Source organism: Protopterus annectens, chromosome 3.part0, assembly GCF_019279795.1.
Source record: "Protopterus annectens isolate FY-2018-M chromosome 3.part0, PAN1.0, whole genome shotgun sequence".
In the NCBI taxonomy this organism is placed as follows: Eukaryota; Metazoa; Chordata; order Ceratodontiformes; family Protopteridae; genus Protopterus; species Protopterus annectens.
The window spans coordinates 1626321048-1626342131 of NC_056731.1; the positions used below are offsets into that span (position 1 = coordinate 1626321048).

At 43.5% G+C, this 21084-nt stretch overlaps 1 protein-coding gene across 3 annotated transcripts in view; it reads right to left on the minus strand.

Moving 5' to 3' along the window:
* Positions 1-4281: 4281 nt before the first annotated feature.
* ZNF706 (zinc finger protein 706) overlaps positions 4282-21084 on the minus strand; it is a 222255-nt gene continuing 205452 nt past the window's right edge. For all 3 annotated transcript variants that reach the window (XM_044065659.1, XM_044065657.1, XM_044065660.1), the window contains one exon: positions 4282-4715. The gene's annotated coding sequence lies outside the window, so the exon portion shown is untranslated. The remainder of the gene's footprint in view (positions 4716-21084) is intronic.

The following is a 21084-nucleotide window of genomic DNA, read 5'->3' on the forward strand; positions in this document are numbered from 1 at the left end:
GGTATCCTTCACCTGAGGTCCGAACAAAGCCGAACCATCAAAGGGGGTATGAGTGAAGGACGCCTTAAAGGGGTCCGCAAAATTACAAAGCCGCATCCAGGCTTGGCGTCTAAGAGCAACTCCTGTGCCTGCGGCCCTGCTCGCTCCATCGGCCGCATAGGATATGAGCCGCATGGAGGAGTTGGATAGGGAATTCAGGATTGCTAGCTGTGAGGCAATCTTTTCTTGAGCCCCAGCAGCAGAAGGATCCTGGACCACTTCACCCAGTTCCTTGAGAATATCTCTTTGAAGCCTGGTGAAGTGACAAAGGTAGTTCAGCGAACGCATAGCAAAGGTCGCTTAAGAAAACATCCGCTTTCCATACCTGTCCATGGTCCTAGAATCCTTGTTAGGAGGATGGACAGGTACTGAAGGATCCGCCAGTTCCTTCTTAGTGGCTGCCGCCACCACCATAGCATCCACAGAGACGCCCTTGGAAAGAAACTGTTTGTCCGTAGGGGCAGTGATAAACTTGGATGGTCTCCTGGGGACAGGTTCCACAGAATCTGGAGCCGCCCACGCCTTCCGAGCCACTACCTGCATAAGTGGGTCGAAATCCGGAGACACCCAGGAGGTGGAGGGTCGGGATCCAAAAGCCTCCAGGTATACCGACTCATCGTCGGAGGGATCAATGGATGGCCAATTCCCCCTCTGTTTGAGGAGCTCAAGGATGTCTGAAAAGGAGACATCCTCAGAGGGGGATCATGGAGAACCCTCCGACTAATCTAAGTCGGTATCCGATGTAGTAGACTCGGGGGAGTCTGTGTGTTTCCTCTTACACGTCCTCTTCCAAGGGGGTTCACCTGCCGGATCAGGAGAAATTTCGGAAGAGGAGGAAATTCCCAATGGGGAAACCTGGGGCGATGGATCCCTGGGCCTGAGAGCAAGAGGCTGGCAAGAGGAGTCTACAGACACCGAAGAGGGAGGAGCTAGAGGGATGGACCGTTGACCTGGCTCAGAGGCCAGGACACTCATCACCTCAAAGGCTCCCCTCCCCGGGAGGCCGGAATATCCCCGATCCAAGGATACAGGAATTCCCGGCTCCACTGAGAGGGAAGGCTCAGAGGCCGATGTCGGTGCCGAGCTTACCAAAGCCGAAGCCCCGAGAGGGAGAGCGGGGTCGGACAAGGGTCTGATGCCACTAGCCCCCTCGGAGCCGACAAGGGAAACCCGACGACCGGATCCCTCCAAGGAAGGCCTCAAGGAGGAGATCGGAGCCGAGGACGACGGAGCCGAAGGGTGTATCGGCTCCGGCGCCGAAACAGTCGCTGTCCCGAAAAGCTCCGGCTCCGAACTCTGGTGTGGAGTCGGAGGACGAAGTTCAAGGGGCGAGACAATAGCCGAAGTCTGTTGAGACGGGCTATGGAGCATTTGGGCCAGTGCCTGCGACTTCAACAGCCTGCTTACCACCCTCTCTAAGTCGTGGTCAGACAGCCTGGAAGATCTCGAAGATCGGCTCTGATGGCTCCGCTCCGACAAAAGAGGAGACCCCGGAGCAGAGTGGATACTCTGCAACGAAGGGGACCGAGATCTCTTTCGGGACGAAGTCATCGGAGCCGGAGTCCCCTGAATTCCAGATGGAGCCGAAGGTTTCTCGGCTCCGATGCTGGATAAGGTGTCAGCTTCAGCCGGAGCCGACAAGGCCACAGTAGACCGGGTGTCGGAACCAGTCGGTGCCGAACCCACTACTTTTGAAGCAGATAGATTGGTTCCAGCCGGAGCCACCGGAGGAGGCTTGGATACTGAAGCCTGAACCTTCGGTGGCTTAGAAGGTTTCCCAGACCCTGTTTTAGAGGGAGAACCTTCTGGCTTAAGTAAGCCACGGAGGATTAACTTATTCCTCCGTTCCTGCAGGACTCTCTGGCTAAAAGAGTGACACAAAGCACAGGAGTCCTGCAGGTGCAAAGGCCCCAGGCAGTAAACACAAGAAGTGTGACCGTCTGTCAGAGACATTTTCTGACAGCACGAGTCACACTTCTTGAAGCCTGAGACCTTGCCTTCCTTTGACATATTCCTAGGAGGAAGTCACACACAAACACCAACAAACACACACAATTAATCCCCTAACACACAAACACACAGGTAGGGATTAACCAATGGGGTTTTAGGCCTAACCAAACTTTATACTATTACCAAAGGAAATAAAAAGTTTTGAATTATAAGGGAATAGGGTGGGCTGTAACACACTACAGACTATAAAAAAGGAAACAAGGGGGAAATAAATCCCTAACTAAGCTTTTTCTCTTTTGACAAGAAAATTACTTACCTCAGCTGGCAAAGGAGACCTCTTTCGCTTAGCGGCAAACGAGATCTGAGGTAGTTCCGCCTTGCATCATGGGATATAGGGTTGCCTCGAGCTGGTAAAAGGAGTTCTCAAGCTAAAGCAAGTGCCGAGTCGGAGCCGAGGATCGGCTCCGAACCAGCAAGAATGAAGGCGTGATTGACAACTTAACATCTGCTTATACAACAGGCACATATGTTTGGGACAAGGTGACTTAGCCTGGCCGTGAAGGAAGGGCATTAGCTCTGAGTCAGGATAGACATCAGGCTCTGTGGAAGGGATAATTTAATTTATAATTACAAAAGTGACCATAAAGAAGACAATTTGACATGGCTAAATTTGAACATATTCTGTGGCAGGTCTGCAAAACACTTCAATGTACATGTTTTTCGTTAAGTCAGAAACAGCTTGCTTTGTTGTGTATTCAAGAATGCTCCATGGATGCCTTTGGTCCAAATAAGACTAGTAAATTCAGAATCCCAAAGGTGGATACGTAGTGCAATGCATACCTTATCTCATCCCCGGAAGCAGTTTCAAAGCAATCATCCAGATGAGAGCACAGACTCCATGGGTCATGACATGTGAACAGTGCTTGCTTTGCTGCATATTCAGGAGTGCCCCCCAAGCAAGACCTTAGATGTCTCTGGCTCCATATTTCACTTATGTTAATTAAGCGAGAGCCCAAAAGTTGGCCAAGTGGTGCAATACATAGCTTACTGTCTTCTGCATTTCCTCCATAGAGAAAGCTTAAAATCATTCATCCAAACAGGGGGAACACATGGGCTCCCTGGGGGGGAAACACTTGTAAGTACTCTAGGTACAGTACAAAAATTAAGAAAATTAACTGAAAGCATTACATTCTTGTCCTGAACCTCAAAATGCATATGCTCATTAACAGGTCATTCAGCATCTTGAACCCTTTCCCCTTCAGTAATTGTTTCAGCTTTGGTTACTCTGGCATAAATAATCTGGACTCATTTTGTATATCTAGGGAAAGTCTTCGATAAAATCCTTTTCCCATGTCCCCTTGCTAAGGCTCTCTATTGCAGTACATCATTAATTGATAACTGCTGCAAAGTCTACCTGTCCTGGAAGGAATGACAGCATTCCCCAAAGAAGGAAAGACTTCGGGTTCTGACTTATTATAGCCTGATGACAAAAATCACAAGTCACCCATTCCCACTTGTATTACAAGAAGCCCAATGCTCTCTAAAATGATATAGCCTTTCTCCTATATGTAAAAGTACCTTTGATGTAAAGTGGGTTCATTCTATGCTACATAATCAAATATTTGCCCTTCTTGGGAAGGAAGGACTAGGACTTCTCGTACTTCCCCTACCTTGTCGTCTAACCCTGCCTTCATCCCTACTTCTGGTAGCGACTACATCATATGCTTGGCATGCCTCCTTTAACCTTAAAACTTCATGCTCTCAATCTGTCATCACTGGAAAAGTAGAAACTGGGCTAGAATCACTGTGTGCATCAAAAAAGTAAATCTCAACGTTATTAAGAGACTGTTCCTTAACATATCTAATTTGAAACACTAGCAATTTCAAAACTGATACTACAGTTGGTCCAAGGCATCTTTCATTTGTTGGGGTGGAGTCTGTTAGATAACCTCCAAAAATAAATTCCAGAAATCCAAAACCCAACAAACTTCCAAAAGCATGTTAGGATGACCAGCAGAACTTGGCAAATCCTATTACAATTCAGGGATGCCAATCTGTGCAATGAAAGAAAGTGTACAAGATTACAGATCAAAGAGCTCTCAGCACTTGAGAAATCCTGTACAGCTACAGGATACTATAGATAATGGAGCAACAAGACAAAAGCTTACAATTCTGTGATGTAGTGACACTCCACAAGTTCACTTGCCTGATTCAGCAAAAATTCACAAGGAAAACAATTCCAGACAGCTGCTAAAATAAGTTTGCAATTCCCCTAAAAAGATGATACTTACAGACAATAAAATAAAATTCATTTTATTTACATACACAAGACATTCTGCATGTTTCAACAATTTAACCCGATCAATATTTTATTTATATAAAAAAATTGCTACTAACTAGCCTTGAGTATCAAAATACAACACAGCACCTAGTCAACACCCATCCTGGCAAGGTATCTCAAAGTTCAGTGAAAGTGTCAACAGAGACAAAGTTAGAAAAATTAAAGTACTTCTCTATTGAATGAAGTTGTATTAAAGCAACATAATCAGTATAATTACAAATTAAAAAGTAGGCAAAGATTCCAACTCAATGTCTAAATGAAACAGTATTAAAAAAAGTTCCTGAAGCTCTTTTGTTATAGCTGATCAACAGTGTTAAGAAAAGCAGCGACAGGCCCGAGGATGCGCAGTTAACAATTAAAGTTGCATGTCTTCTTTGAAGGTCACCTAAAGGAGAGAGAAAAGTCAGTCAACATGCTATAAACCCATGCGCACGGCTTAACTTACTCCAAACTAGTTTTATAATTCTAACTGCATCTCTTCAACCAACATCTTGCACACATACTTCTGAAACAAAGGCCTTTAGTTTCAGTTATTCTTTTTCTCTCCTGAATAACTGGTTTGGAAATTTTTTTCCATAGCATTACTACAGAAAACTTGGCAGTTAGTCAAATAATTCACCCTACCCATCTTGACTTTGCGGACTTCAATTTACGATTTTATTACACTTTGATGTAGAAAATTTGTTTGAAAAGCAGCATATATGTTTTATACAGTAATGCAAGACATCACATATTTGTGCAAAAATTATTAAATTGTATTCCATTTCATGCAAAGCTTTACTATTTAAACCTATCCTGAGATTTTTTTTTCTAGCAAATGCTTTTGCTCACTCAATATATAAAGGGAGACTTCAACTGAATTAAAATAGTACCATAACTTACTCCCCATTCAAAACTTCTAAAAAGGTGCACTTCACTAACTGAAATACACCCCTCACCTGAATTCACATGACTCAGGCTTAACCATGTGACTGATAAGTTAACATATGTTAATCAAGTACAGTATGACAACCAGATTCATGGCCAAACTTCTCCTCAAGAAGCAGTTAAATCACTGACTGATGGCAAAAAGTCAGTCCTTTATGCTTCATGTTATTTACAGTAGCAGTTTTTTTTTTTTAACTTCTTTCACATCAGTCTGTGATTTGTATCACAGTGAATCTTGCTAAAGGTCGCACAGTTATAATTTATAGATTTGTGCCTGCAAAAAATCCAACCTTCAGTATTTTCCAAAACCAGTCTTAAAATTTATTACTACAGAAATTAACTGTCAAACCTGTGTTTGCACACTCATTCAGAATGCACACCACCATTCTACATATCGGTATGAAAATGGTCCCAATCTTAATTCCTAAAAATGTGGAAGTTAGTCTGCGTTTATTCATTATATTTTCTCTTCTTAAACTTCACTAAACACAACGTGTTTCAATGCTCATCTTATTCTTATTAAATATCTCCCTTGACTTCTTCCTATACATGCTGTTCCTCCAGTGCTGACCTTTTGCACGTTTTCTGGGCATGTCCAACTACAAGTCACAATGGGAGTTTGTAAGAGAACTAAAACTGAATACTAAAACTTATCTGGGCAACAGGCCATTTTGTGGACTGTTCAAAATGAGAAACTTTGTTAGATATTGGCAGATCCAGTACAGCCTTTACAAAATGACAGTTAAATGGTCTATTAATACTTAAATACAGAGCAGATAACCGTTTCTGAAACTGGGCTAGAGTGGGCTAGAGTTTAAGTGACTGAGAAAAACAGATTTCTAAGTATACAGAAAAATTGTGTAAAAACTTACCATAACCACAGATGTCCTTCTCTTCCATGTTGCAGTATTCTGCACATGTGTTTACCCTTCTATTCTCATGTACGTACGGCCAGTATCCAAAAGCTTTCAGTTCCTACTAGGCACACGACAGACGTCAGCTCTATGGGAGAGTACACAGGTCATAAAAGTGATGTCAGCACGCATCAGCCCTCAGAACAGGCCCCAGTCGGAGCCAGTCCTAATAGGGTAAAGAAAAGTCAAAAAGGAGGGGTATCCATTAGTGGCTGGAGCTCTGATACCCTCCTGGCAGAAATGATAGCTACTAGGACGACTGTCTTCCAGGTGCAGAGCTTTAGAGAAGCTTGATCAGAAAGCTCAAAGGGTGGCAGTGTAAGCTTCTCCAGCACATAGTTGAGATCCCAAGGAGGAGGTGTAGGTTTCTGGGGGGGGGGGGGTCGGAGATGTAGGACCCCTCAGAGTTTCGAAGGTAGCCTGAATGCCAAGGAGGGATCCATTAGTAGGCACCCAGAAATAGCAGACAGGTGTGCCTTAACAGATGAGTAGGCCAGGCCGGTCTGAAGTAACTCACAAATAAGACAGCACTAGGGGAATGTCGCTGGTAAGCGGATCCAGCTGCTTATTTTGACACCAAGAAATGAACCGTTTCCATTAAGACAGTTAAGATTTTCTAGTGTTAGGTTTCCTGGCCTCCTGCAGGACATTGAGCATGTGTCTGTAAGGGATCAGAAGCCTATCTGCCACAGGGTTGGATGTAGCAGCTGCCACTGTGGGTGGATTAAAGTGGGAAGGTCCACTCTGTGGGGTAACTTGGGGTGACTGCCCTTGGAAAATGGAGAAGTAAGGGGAACCAATGCTGTCGGGGCAAGTAGGGAGTCACCGGCAAGATTTTTGGATTGTCCTGCTGAATCCGTAGCAGGACACACTCAATGAGTGGGAAGGGGGGGAATGCATAAAGGTACTTCCACTTCTGTGAAATAGTGAAGGCATCTGTTGCCAGTGCCTGGTGTCCTGGTACAGTATCCAGGAAGTTGCCTGTTGGCAGAGGCAAACAGATCTATTTGTGGTGTACCCCATCTGTGGACCACATCCAGGAAGATGTCCCTGTGGAGCATCCATTTGTGATAGTTTGTGCTGGTTCTGCTCAAGAAATCTGCTTGGGAGTTGTGGAAAGAGGGCATGTATGCTGCCTTCAGGGTAATTCCCTGGGAAGTGGCTACTTCCCACACTACTGTAGCAAGTCTGCAGATTAGGGAGGACTTGGACCCCCCTGTTTGTTGATGCACCAGAGGACTATGGTGTTGTCTGTGTACATCTCGAGGGATCCCTTTTGGAGGAAAGGAACAAATGCCTGAAGAGCTACGAGGATCGCCCTCATTTCTCTGGCATTGATGTGCTCTGTTTTCTGCCTATATGTCCACAGGCCTTGAACTTTTCAATGGCGGAGAGTGGCCCCCCATCTCAGGTCTGAGGCGTCTGTATGCATGACCGGAGAAGGCTGAGCTGGATGGAGGGTAAGTCCTGGGTTGAGCTTCACCTAGGTGAGCCACCATAAGATCTTCTGCTTTTTAAGCATGGAAGCAAAGGCACAATGTGTTCCAGTGGGTGGTTGTTTTGTTTCCGGACAGAGCGTAGGTACCACTGTAGTTCTCATGTGTAATCGAGCTAGGGGTAAGCATGGGGATGGTAGCTCCCATGCAACCCAGCTGCTTGAGGTACTGCCTTGCAGTCAGATGAGGGCCCTTGCAGGTGCTCTGTAAAATAACTCACCTTTGCTGGAGGCAGGTATGCCTCCATCAAGTCTTTACAGATTCTGCATCCTAACAACACAATGCCTTGGGTCGGTGTGAGGATGGATTTTGGAAAGTTTATTTGGAACCCAAGAGCCTGTAGGAGAGAGACAGACTACCAACTGGATATGGATTAGGAGTGTTTTTTGGCTGGCAGTGTAAAAAAGCATGTCGTCCAGGTAAGGGAATATTTGTATACCTTTTGTCCTGCAAAAGGCTATTACTGGAGCCAGGCATTTGGTGAAGACTGGGTGTGGTTGAAAGTCCAAAAGGCAAGGCAGAGAACTGCAAATGTGAGGAGCCCACTAAGAATCTTAAGTACTTCCTGTGTCTGGGTCTTATGGGAATGTGTAAGTAGGCATCTTTGATGTCTACTGTAGTTAAGAAGCCTTTGCCCATAATAAGAGGGAATAAGAGTTGGCAAGGTCAGCATTTGGATTGAGCCTTGAGAGGTCTAAGATGGGTCTTCATGGCCCTTCTTTTCTGGGAACTAGGAAAATCCTGGAGTAGAACCCTTTTCCGAATTGGGAAGGAGGGATTATTTCTACAGTGCCCTGGTTTAAAAGGGACTGTAGTACAGGTAGCAGGAGGAGCAGTTGGTGAGCAGGAAGTCGTGGCTTGCCTAGACTTACTGGGGAGGCTATCCAAGACAGGAAGTAACCTTCTTGGGGGATGGACAGGACCCACTTGTCTGAAGTGATCTGATTCCAAAGAGGGAGGCAGTGGAAAAGACGAGCATACAGTGGGATGAAGGCAGCTGGTGGGGGAGGCAGGAGCGGCAGGTAGTCCAACACTACCTGCCCTGTCCTGAAAGGGCGTCCTTTGACTAGAGGAGGACGGTGCTCTAACTGAAGGATTTTTCTTTCTTGCTTGCCTGTGTCTAGACTGAGAAGCAGGATTGGAGTGTTTCCTGATTAACTGTGTTTTAGCAGGATAGTTCCTGTAGAATTTACGTACAGGAGAAACTAGCAGGTGTTTAAGATCTTGCATTTCTTTTCCCTTTTGTTGCAGGGATTTGAAAATATCTGCTACTTTAGAGCCAAATAAGGCAGCATTGTCAAGTGGTGCGCATCGAGCTTAGCCCCAAAGTCATCTAGCAGAGGTTGCAAGCACAGCCAGGAGTACCTGTGAAGTGCAGAAGCTGAAGCTGCTGACCTTGCTGAGGATTCTGCAGCATCATAGCTACATTTAACAGAATGCCTGGATGACTTGGGATGTAAGGGCCAGTAGAGAAGACAAAGCTGATTTGGCTGAGGAGTCTGGAATGTCTGCCAATAGTTTGGTGGAGTCTAGGAGAGACAGGGTGTACTTTGCTATACAAGTCTGGTAATTAGTAGCTCTAAATGCCAAAGTGGAAGAGGTGTAAATCTTTTTTCCTATCCTTTCTATAGTTTTGCTGTCTTTGTCAGCAGGAAGGATGGTGGTGGTAGGCAAGAGTTAGGAAGCTTTGTCTGTGGAGACAGAGATGGTAGCTGGATCTGTTGGGAGGACACTTAAATGCTTAGCAGAGTCTGGGACTTTGTACAATCTACCTGCTCTACGAGTAGCAGGGGCTTGCGAGTCCAGATTGAGAGATTCAGTGGAAAAAGCATCTAAGAAGGCAGGCACTATAGGAGGAATGGCCGAAGGACTTGGTGTTGCCACCTGGATGGGGTCATAGTACCCATTTGTATTTCAGACATGTCTGTAGATTTCCTTTTGAAGTGTTCCTTCATAAAAATAGTTTCAGAGAAAGTAAAGTCTTCAACAGGGCAATCTGGGTCTACAGATCTTCCTGTGGGGATCCATAACCCAAGGGAGAAGATAGTTGTGAATTATAAGAGAGGGAGTCATCTGAGGAATCTGAACAGATGTCCTCTTCCCTGGTACCAGTCTCTGCAGGTTGGGGCCCAGGACTAAGGAGAGGAGGAGAAGGTGCAGAAGTAGCGGATGTAGGCCTCAGGGCCATGAAAGCTAAGAAAAGGCTTTGGCTAAAAGCCTGCCAGTCTGGAATACTTTCTGCTGGCTGGGAAATGTGCTTTCTTTTTTCTCTCCTCTTGAGAGTCCCAATGGGCATCTGTTTAGGAGCAGGCGTCAAAGTCTGAGGCAGAGAATAGGATGGTTCCACTGAACATGCTGGCTCCCCCCGGCATCTGAAATGGTTGCCGGAATAGCCTCTGCAGACGTGCTCTCGCTCACCTGTAGTATGGCTTCCTCAGAGGTAACCACAACATCAGGTGCAATGGATCCGGGTCCAGATCCTATGGCCAGGCAGATGTTGGCCACAACCTGTGGATTGGTTGGAAGAGACACAGCAATTGTTACAGGCCGTAAAGATCTGGCCTTTTTTGGCTGTTTAGAGGCAACAACCAATGAGCCCTCCATATGCAAAGCAAGTCGTTTCAGACGTTGGTTCTCCAAGTACAAACTGAGTGCATGCAGACGCCTGTCCAATGCCTGGCAAACAAGGCAGTCCTTCTAATTGTGCGACCATCCGAGACAGAACAAATGCTTATCGTGGGTGTAATTATGTGGGATCTGACGGCTGCACTGACATTTACCCTTTCTGGATGACATGAAAAGGCAGTAATACAAAAGGAAGAACTGAAAAGGTCCCCAACGGGATACTTTGCTTAACTTGAATCGGTCGTCAGAGAAGCAGGAACACCTGGCGTACGACTGGTGGCTGGAAAGTTTTGAGGGCTGGTATGTGCCAATGACACTTTTATGGCCCACGTATTCTCACCTAGAGCCGATGTCTCAAACCTAGGAGGGACTGAAAGCTTTTGGATACTGGTCATATGTATGCGAGACTAGAAGGGTACACCCATATGCAGAATACTGCAACATAGGAATAGAAGGACATCAGCAGTATGACATTCTAGCAATGTTTACACCAATATTTCTGGCTCAAATACTGTCAGCAGCCCATGAATCCAGTTACCAGTTAGACAATTTACTCCATACCCTCTCCAAGCTTGGAGTTAAAAGTGACATCTGTGTCCTCAAAGTACCTAAAATCAAAGCCTGACTTCTTGTTAAACTACAGCTGTAAGTGTGCCATGTCAAATGTAACATGTAAACTAGGGGTATGAAAGACTGTAGGCAAATATTAACTTACCACAGATGTAATAACAAATAGTCAATTGAGGCATTTTGCATCTATTATTGTACCTGTAATTTTTGTTAAGCAAAATTCTCAGGTATGGAAAAAATTCACCCAAAGATAATTCAACTGACCTGCACTGTACCTACAAAAACATTTTTGCACTCCAAGACTGGCTCAATACAAGTTTTATATAGTAATGCAAGACTTCTCATTTCAAGTGTCAAGTTCAAGTATACCCCATACGAGACACATCATTGCTACTTATCAGAGTAGGCACATAAGCAAATGAACTGCAGATTTTCCAAAATACCTTATGTTTACACTTGTTATAACTACAACTTACAACTACAGTAGACTCCCTCTTATCCGGTCTTGCTGGAACCGGACCTTAGGCTTGATAAAGGAATGGCTGGGTTAATCAGAAAAAGCATACAAAATAGAATTTATAGGTTATAAATCAGCTAGAATAACAGGATTTGTGTTGGTATGCTTTTTTCTAATGAATATGCAGTCTAAAACTCAAATACGTCATTATTTAGCCCAGAGGAGGTGAAAGTGTTATTGTTCTCTGTTGTCATTTGCTGGGGCTACGGCAGAAATTTGATGGCGGTTACAGAGAAACCGGATAAGAGGGAGTTTACTGTATGCTGTGTGACCAGTCACAGTTTTACAAGAATTGAAATGATCGATTTTAGACTCATTTTGTGGAATGAACTCAATCTTACAATTTTCTGCAAACTTATTTGTCCAGCATATCTTAGATCAAGACATGTAGGCAAATATGTAACAAGTCGAAGTCCAAGAAGGACAGGAAGAGAGGGATTATGTCTTGTATTGTTACACACTTTGATTTGTTGTGGTTAATCTTTTTACCAGGAAAATATAGACCTTGATAATGCTTTGATAGACTCTACATGGTGAGAAAAGGCATCAAAGGCCCAAGTTAGATCTAAGAAAATTACGGCTAATGAGACACCTAAATAAAAGGCCTTAATAATTTGATTAAAAAAACTTGTCAGAGATCTATGCTATACAAAATTAGAGGTTATGTACTCACCATAGCTAGGCATCTGTGGTGTTCATTTTCATTCCTCAACGAATGGAATACAGATCCAATCCTTGGATCAGACTCGGCCACATACTTCAGACTTTGGATCCAACTACTGAGATCCACTCTCTACCCAGAATGCTCTAGTCCATCCCCAGTACATCAGATACAGTTTGTTGCCATAAAATCTCCATACATTAGATACAGAAAGGGACAGCTCAAAGAATAGGACACATACCCGGAACTATAAGTTCCAATAATTAGTTCAACAGGTTCCTCAAAAAGATTTTAGGAAGGCGGATGATGAGGGGGGAAGTTGAGGAAGAATGAAAATGGATGACACAGATGCCTAGTTACAGTGAGTACATAACAAATCTGACGTTGTCCTTTTCATTCTTCCTCAATGAATGGGACAGAGTCCCCAGCTAAGTTAATCATGGGTGGACCTCATGGGAGGATATTCCAGAGAACTGTTGAGCCAAAGGCAGTTCTGCTTCTGAATACTGGATCCAATTTGTAATGAGTAATAAAAGGTATAAGCATTGGACCATGGGGCTCCAGCACAATCAACAGAAGTTCTTGACCAGACAGATGACATGGCCATGGATCTAGTTGAGTGGGCTTTAGGTGGTCTCTGTAAGGAAATACTTTGCTGAAAAAAGATCAAGACATGCAATCAGTTATCCATTTAGACAATGTTACTTTAGACATTGGACAACCCAGTCGACTTGATGAAAAAGATACAAATAATTGATAGGATTCAGTTGTGTGTAACTAGAAACATAACTATCTGTGCAGATCCAAAAGATGTAGCATGCATTTTCCTTTGTTTGAAAATTTTGGAAAGAATACCAGTAAATCAATGGATTGGCTAATGTTAGAGTCTGAGGCCAGCTATTTGTAAAGTTACTTTGTCTTTATGGAAAATAATGTACGCATCTTTGATGAAAGAGCCTGGAGTTCAGAAATTATTTTCGCAGAAGTGATTGCTACTAAAAAAGCCATTTTCCATGAAAATAATTTTAAATATTTCTTTTTGTGAAGGTTCAAAGGGTTTCTGAATCAGACCTTGTAGCACCACAGTCAGATCACAGGGAGGTGAAGGATCCGTCATTGGCAGTCTACGGAGAATGGTGCCTTCCAGAAAAGGCAGAGACATTTTTATCTCCTTTATGAAAATTTGAAATTGCTGCCAACTGTAGTTTAATCACAGAAAACTAGTTCCTTCTTTGAAAAGTGTAGCCAGGAAATAAAGAAAAAAGACCAGGGGAGGAAAGAGGGTCAACATAATTTCTCGATGCCCACAAGGAAAATCTTTTCCACTTACTCTCGTAAATCTTCTTGGAGTCTTTTTGTGAGGATAATAGAATGGTACATACTGGGGAAGAAAGCCTGGGTTGTCTGTCTTTTACTAAAACTGGAGAAACCATCCAGTTAGTTTGAGGGCTGGGATATTGGGATGACTAATCCCTGAGGGATGTGAGAGGAGAGCTTGAGTTGGATCTAGTATCCAGGAAGGATAAAAATGAGACCAAAGGAAGAGGAATCACATTTGTCAAGGCCAGTAGGGGACAATGACTGAGCTCTTCAACCGGACTGCTTTCTATAGGAATTTAGGAATTAAAGTGGGGGATAAGCGTAAAGGAACATGGATGGCCAAATGGGGTCTACAGCATCTCACGGCGACTCCCCCTACGTGGCAATCAGGGCAAAATACCTGCTGTACTTGTGGAGAGATGTAGCAAGGTCACAAGGATGGCCCCAGTGACAGAAAATTTCCTCCACCACAGATTGTTACAGAGACCACCCATGATGCATCAGAATGGGCCTGCTTAGTTTGTCCACTAGTATGCTCGTTTCCCCTGGAATGTGCATTGTTGCAGTTGGTTGAGATTGCCCATTGCCACACTTTCATAGCCTCTCTTGTAGGGGGTAAATTTCTAGGTTTCCCCTTGTTTACTGACATACCAAACTACAGACATGCATGTCTAAATCAACAGTCCCCAGAGGAAAGGCATCTTGAAATGCCTACAATGCAGGACATTGACCTGCAAACTAGTCTCAAGGGGGACCAAGTGCTTTGAACTATCCTTCTCAAGTAATGCTCTTCCACCCCAAATGGGAGGCATCCTTCATCACTGTGGCCAATGAGAGTGATAGAAAAAGGGTCGGCCTACATAAATGTCATCCAACAGGACCCACCAATAGATGCAATGTTTGCAAATTGGTGTACGTTTGACTGGAAAGAACAAGGGTTGTTGAACAGTCCACTGAAGAACATGCACATAATACCATGCTAAGGGAAGAACAAATCTATCCCAGCACTTGAACAATTAATCTGGCTGGAGGAGACAACCGATTTATGCTCAGATGTGCACCAATAAATTCCAGGCTCTGGACTGGTGTCAGACTTGACTTGTCACTCACTGGGAACAAATCAATCAATTACACCAAATCTGAAGCAGAGAGTCATTGGATTGTTGAAAGAGATGCATGGGGGAAGTGGTGAGGATAGAGCTGTGTAGATATGAAACCCACAATCCTTACGGTCTCAAGTCAGCTGCCACCACTGCCATACATTTGGTGAACACCCTGGGGGATGTGGTGAGCTCAAAGGGCAGGGCTCTAAATTGGTAATGACTAGCTCCCAGCTGAAAGCATAAATATCTTCGTGAGTGTGCATTTTTTGTTATACAAGATAGTACGCATCCTGAAGGTCTGTAGAGCACATCTGGTAGTCCTTGTGAAGAAATGGCAGAACGGACTGGGACCATGACCATTCAGAACTTTGACTTTTTCACAGTCTGCTCAAATCCAAAATTGAGCTCAGATTCCCTCTCTTTCTGGGCATTAAAGAAGTTCAAGTAAGTTTTGAATCATATTTGGTCTGGTGGGACCTCTTGGATGATTTTTGTCCATCAGCCTTTGAATTTATTGGGCTGCTACCTTCCTCTGACTGGGTGGAACAGTTGGGGTTGGAAAAATGGTATGCAGTAAGCTCTGGATATTAATTTTTAGCACCCAGGAATCTTCTGATATAGCAGCTCAGGCACCTGGCTGCAAGGATAAACATTCCACAACTGCCCCCAGAGGTGTGCAGTACTTCAGGAGCGGTGAAAGCATCTACCCAGAAAAGAATCATGGAAACCCTGATTTTGGAGACCTTCTCTGCCTCTAGTGTGACATCTACCATTAGAACACCCTCCTCTACCTCTGAAAGAGTTGCACCCACATGGATCTTGTAAAGGTCCCCAAAAATCTGCAAAATGTCATTTTCTGTCTCAAAGATTCCTAGAAAAGAAAGGTTCATTGACGAGTAAAAATTGGATTCCCACAGCGGACAGGATCTTTCCTTCTTGTTTGCTGCAGGTAAGCATTTCTTTCACAGACAGACCAAAGATGCGTTGATAAAGACATCCTAAGGCTCCGTAAAGCTGCATAGCCGCATCCAGGCATGTCTCCTTAGGGAAATGCCTGAACAGACATCCCACATCCCATGTGGTGCCTTCAACTGCACGAGACATTAACTTCATGGACAAGCTGGAAATTGGCAAAAGATTGGCCAGCTGAGAAGATCTCTTGAAATCCTCTGGAGATGTGAACTCCGAGAATTTGATATTTTTTTGTTCAAATCTCTAAACAGTCTTGCAAATGGTGCCAAGTAGCTGAGAGACTTCAAGGTGAATATCGCGGAACCAAAGACTCTTTCCAAATTTGTCCAGCACTCTAGACTCTGTTTTGCATGTGGACAGATTAGCTCTGTTCTGCTAGCAATTTAGTGGACGCCGCCACCACCATAGCATCTACTGGGACTAATTTACTCCAGTGGGGTTTATCTTTAGGGGGAGATGAGAATTTGTCAGGTTGTTTCAGTATAGGCTTAACAGAATCCAACTTCTTTCATGCACGGTGAGAGACTAAATCAATGAGCTCATCTGTGGATTGGGGGTGGGGCTAATCCAAGACATAGATGGGCCAGAACCAAAAGTTAAATACCGATTCCTCTGGAGAAGGACCATCTGAAGACCAACCACCTTTCTGCCAGAGGATCTCTTAAAACGTCTCCAAAGGAGAAGTCATCAGGTGGTGATCTGGCGGACTGTTCTTCCTTGAAATCAGTATCCTGAGTGAGAGATTCCAATTGGGAATCTATGTGCTTCTGCTTGCATGCCCTCTCCCGATTCATCTCCTCTGAGGGATGTTCAGGGGAGGTATCAGAAGGCGGGGGGGTCTTCTATGGGGACTGACTGGAAGCTATCTTGAACTGGCTGTCACTGTGGAATAGGCCTGATGGAATCAGAGCTGGGAAATGAAGGGGGAATAGGGAGTGGATCTGAGGGATGAGAGGCTGGATCTCTAGAAAGAGAAAAAGCCCTTTCCATAATCTCGAAGGTAGATGGACCTACACAAGCCATGGACACTGTCAGGAGCCAAGACTTCCAGTACAGGTAGATCAGTATTCTGATTGGATCTGTGCACTTCAGTTCCAAGACGCATTCCAATCTAAAGGTATACGTGCAGAATTAGTCAGGGATGCTGTTGGAACCTGGGGCTCCAAAACTGATGGATGGATCAGAGAAGAAAGGTGACAGTGCTGTGCAAGCCGTGGCCTGAAGACTCTCAGATCCAAATGGAGATGCAGCCAAAAATGACTCCTATCTGGATTTGAGCACTGAGGAATTTCTGCATCTTCCTATCCACATTGCTTCGGAAAACCTTCTGGAGGGCCCGCAGTATGTGGGAAGACTGGGGCCAAGAGTGGGTTTTGTGGCTTTGCTTGCAAGGGGAATGGAGCCTGGGGGAAACTGTATCCAAAATGAACTCATGGAAGTGAGCTCGGTATGTGACACATTAGATTTTGGATCTGAGGACATGGGATCTGAACCCGAGTTGCTGGACTAGCTGAAGTAATAAATGGATCAGAAGTACGTACCTTTGGGTCAAAGGACGTTGGATGCGATCATTTTTACTACTTTTGGAGGCAGTTCTGAAAAAGTCTTGGGGGACATCGACAGGGAGCGCTTTCTATGCTCAAAAGGAGTTTTAGAGGATTTACTGGGGGTTTGAACCCCTGAAGAAGTGGTCGGAGGAGGAAGTAGACCCTTCAAGATGAGTTTGCCTCATCAACTAATGCACTAGTGTTAAAGGCAGTGCATACACAGCAGTTGGTATTGAGATGCTTCAAGGCAATATACACACTCCTTGTGGGCATTCAAATTAGGGATTTTGTGCCTGTGCCCACATGAAGTGCATGATTTTAAATCCTGTTGGCTTGTCAACCATGACAGCTGAAAATAGGTACAAATGAGATACATTGAGATAAAACTAGAAAAGAATTAAGTCTTCTTTTTTGGAAACTGTTAAAAAGGGAAGTAAGGAAGAAAATACCAGTGATGGTAATAATTACCCTGTAACTGAGGGTAGAAGAGAGTACAGATAGAGGATTACCAACTACAGTCATGAGAGAATATACTATAAAAATTTATAGTAATAATGCAAAAAGACAACCAAAAGCTAAAAGGAAGGTTGTAACAATAAAAGGAGTGAAATTTAAATTTAAAGGAATGAAGAAACCAAAAGTTAACTTCACTTATGAAAAAAATTGACAAAAACACTTGAGAGAAGGACCCTAAGAGCATGAGGACAGCAAACAAGATAACAGTTACTGGGGATGGACTAAAGTATTATGGACTGAAGGAGGAGTTAGAGAGTTGGATCCAGTCTAAAGTATGCAGCAGAGTTAGATCATAGGATCAGATCCATAATCCATTTGTTGAGAAAGAATGAAAAGGACATCAGATCCATGTTGATTCAAGTGAAAAATTGGGATCTCTGTTCTAATGTTCCACACTATTTTAGTAATGAATCATTTGAAGCATTTGCCCAGAATGGAGAGAGGCCAGCAGCTTATAGTTGTTAGCCTCTCTTTTATCACCTTTTTATATAGTGAAGTTAGAGTAGACATTTTCCACAAACTGGGAACAGTACCTTTTTAGAACAGCTTATTAAACATCAGGTGTTAGCAATGGTAGTAAGTTAATGGTTGGCAACTGTACGGAGGGGATCAGATTGGGACTCATAGAAGTTTTATTATTTTATTAAAAGCTCTATCATCCCCAGAGATATAACAGTCAGCAATTAGTTGATAATGTCCCCAGCAGTGAACAGTGTTGCATAAAATTGGTTAAACAGCTGTGTTATTTTCAAAGGATCATTTATTATATTGCTTTCAGACTGAGTTTACTGGCAGTAAGAATTTCTAATAATAAAAGATTAAGTATATCAATATTTGGTAGCCAAAGCATGTTACTTTTTAAAAAACTTATTCTCTCCATTTTAATTTTCCTAACAAGTCATCTACTGATGTACTTAAAAAAATCTTGTTTGCTATTTTTGAGGGCTTCTTGCAAAGCTTACATTTTTCTTGCTTTTTCTTACAGTTTATTCTTAAAGTCCACCACAAAAGAAATACATTTTATGTGAATTATGCTTCTAACTGTGGATTCATGGCTATTAAGTAAGTCGTGCATTTTGTGATTCAAACATGAGTGCCAATTTAAGTGCATCAATTCTACAAGTCCTATAATTCAGTTTTCTTTCATAATTGTATTTTTGAAATGTAGTTTTATTCAGCAGTCTGCATTTTTAAATGAAACTTCAGTGAGTTGTGATCAAGTTCAACTGCGCCCCAATTAAGATGTTAATAACACTAAGGATGTCAATAATACGAAGGTTATCCATCAGAATATCAAAAATTAGTCTTGCGGGTATCTTCATTGACAGGTTGGGTTAGTCTTACGTTTTTGTAGAAAGATTTTCCCCAGAAATACCAGAGTAACTGTAGTCACCATTAGTATAAATGTCTGTCATCGGTATGTTAGGATTTAAACTGGTAAGGTAATCCCACTTAAGCGCATCCATACAGGGACTACTGTAACAATGTTAAAGGATTTACTTGATAAAGGATCAAAAACCTAAACAATTATACATTCTGGCTCATTAACAGAGTTCACACGTGAAGATGGAATATGGTTAGAAAATAGAAGTTATGTTCTTACCATAACGTTCCATGTTAGTTGTCTTCTTCTCGCCTTCTTCTTGCTGGATGGGTTCGGAGCCGACCTCGGCTCCGACTCAGCCACTGTAAAAGCTCGAGAGTTGGTTCCACCGGCTCGAGGCTCCCCTTATATCCCACAATGCTAGGCGAGAGTTACCTCAGATCTCGTTTGTAAGCTAACCCCAGCTTATAATAGTAACAGAATAACTCTAAACAGAGTCCACCTCTAACAACAGGAAGAAAGAAGGGTGACCTACATCCTGAACCAGGAAATATGCATAACAGCATATGCCTAAGAAAGAGGTGGTAGAAAGAGAGGTCACAATCACAACTCCTCTAGGTCTGTCCAGGCCAGGGGGAAGGAGGGTGGGACCTTAAGAAGAAGGCGAGAAGAAGACAACTAACATGGAACGTTATGGTAAGAACATAACTTCTATATGTTAAGTTGTCTATCTCGCCTTCATTCTTGCTGGATGGGACCGCGTCCCTAGCACCTTGTCCCCGGGTGGCCTAACGGAACAGACTCCTGAGAACAGTGGAACCAAAGTTAGCTCTATGCCTAGAAGCTAAGTCCAACTTATGAGAAATGAAAGTGTGAGGAGTAGCCCAAGTAGCCGCTGCACAAATGGTGTCAATAGGCAGTCTGTCTTGGAAGGCTAAAGAAGTAGCCAAAGCTCTGGTGGAATGGGCCTTCGGTTTATTAGGCAGTTTTTGGTGTCTAATTTCATATACAAGGGAAATCAAAGATGTTAGCCATCTGGATAATGATACCTTTGAAACTGAAAGTCCCTTTCTTCTTTCCGCATAGGAGACAAACAGCTGATCAGATTTTCTGAATTGTTTTGTTCTATCCAAGTAGTACCTCAATTGACGATGAACATCCAGGCAGTGTAATTTTGTTCAGACCTATTGGAATATTCTGGAAAAAGACAGGGAGGTCAATGCTTTGATTTAGATTTGACGTCGAGACCACCTTAGGCAAAAAGGACGGGTTAGTTCGTAAGGATACTCTGTCCTTATGAAACAATAGATAAGGAGGTCGACAGCTGAGTGCTTGAAGCTCAAACTCTTCTAGCTGAAGTAATAGCTACCAGAAAAAGAGTCTTCCATGATAGCAATTTTAAAGAACAGGAGACTGCAGGTTCGAAAGGGGGAAGAATCAAAGAAGCAAGAACTAAATTTAGGTCCCAAGGAGAAGGAGGATTTCTTATAGGAGGTCTGAGAAGAAAAACTCCTTTCAAAAAGGCTTTGCAAAGCTTGTGGGACATTAAGGCAGATTCAGAAATACCCACATGAAAGTTGGAAATAGCTGCCAATTGAACTTTAAGAGTAGAGGGAGATGAACCTGCATGGAAGAGTTCAGCTAGAAAATCAAAGACTAATTGGATGGAAGCAGTGAAAGGATCTATGTCCTTTCCTTGAGCCCAATATGTGAAGCGTTTCCACTTACTCAAATAAATCTTCCGAGTGGAAGATTTATGGGAAGCTATCAAAATATCTCGAACAGAGTGAGATAATTGAGGAAGCCTGGCTAAGGTTGGAACTGGAGGAACCAAGCAGTGAGGTTCAGAGAGGGGAGGGAGCGATTAAACTGACCCGACTGATGGATCAAAAGATCTGGAACTAGGTCCAGATTCCATGGTCGCTCCAAAAGAAATCGATGTAGAAAGGGGAACCACACCTGTCGAGGCCAGTAAGGAGCAATGAGGATCAATGAGGCCTTCTGAGCGATAGCTTTCTGTATCACTTGAGAGATTAGTGGGAAGGGAGGAAATGCATACAGAAGTCCCCGGGGCCAAACTTGGACTAGAGCGTCTCTGCTGGGTTGGCCTGGCAAAGGGAATAGAGTGAAATATTCTCTGCACTTGCTGTTTTGGGGAGTAGCAAAAAGATCGCAGCAAGGCTGACCCCACTTGAGGAAAATTTCTCTCACAACAGAGTCTTTCAGAGACCACTCGTGAGGCATGAGGATAGCTCTGCTCAA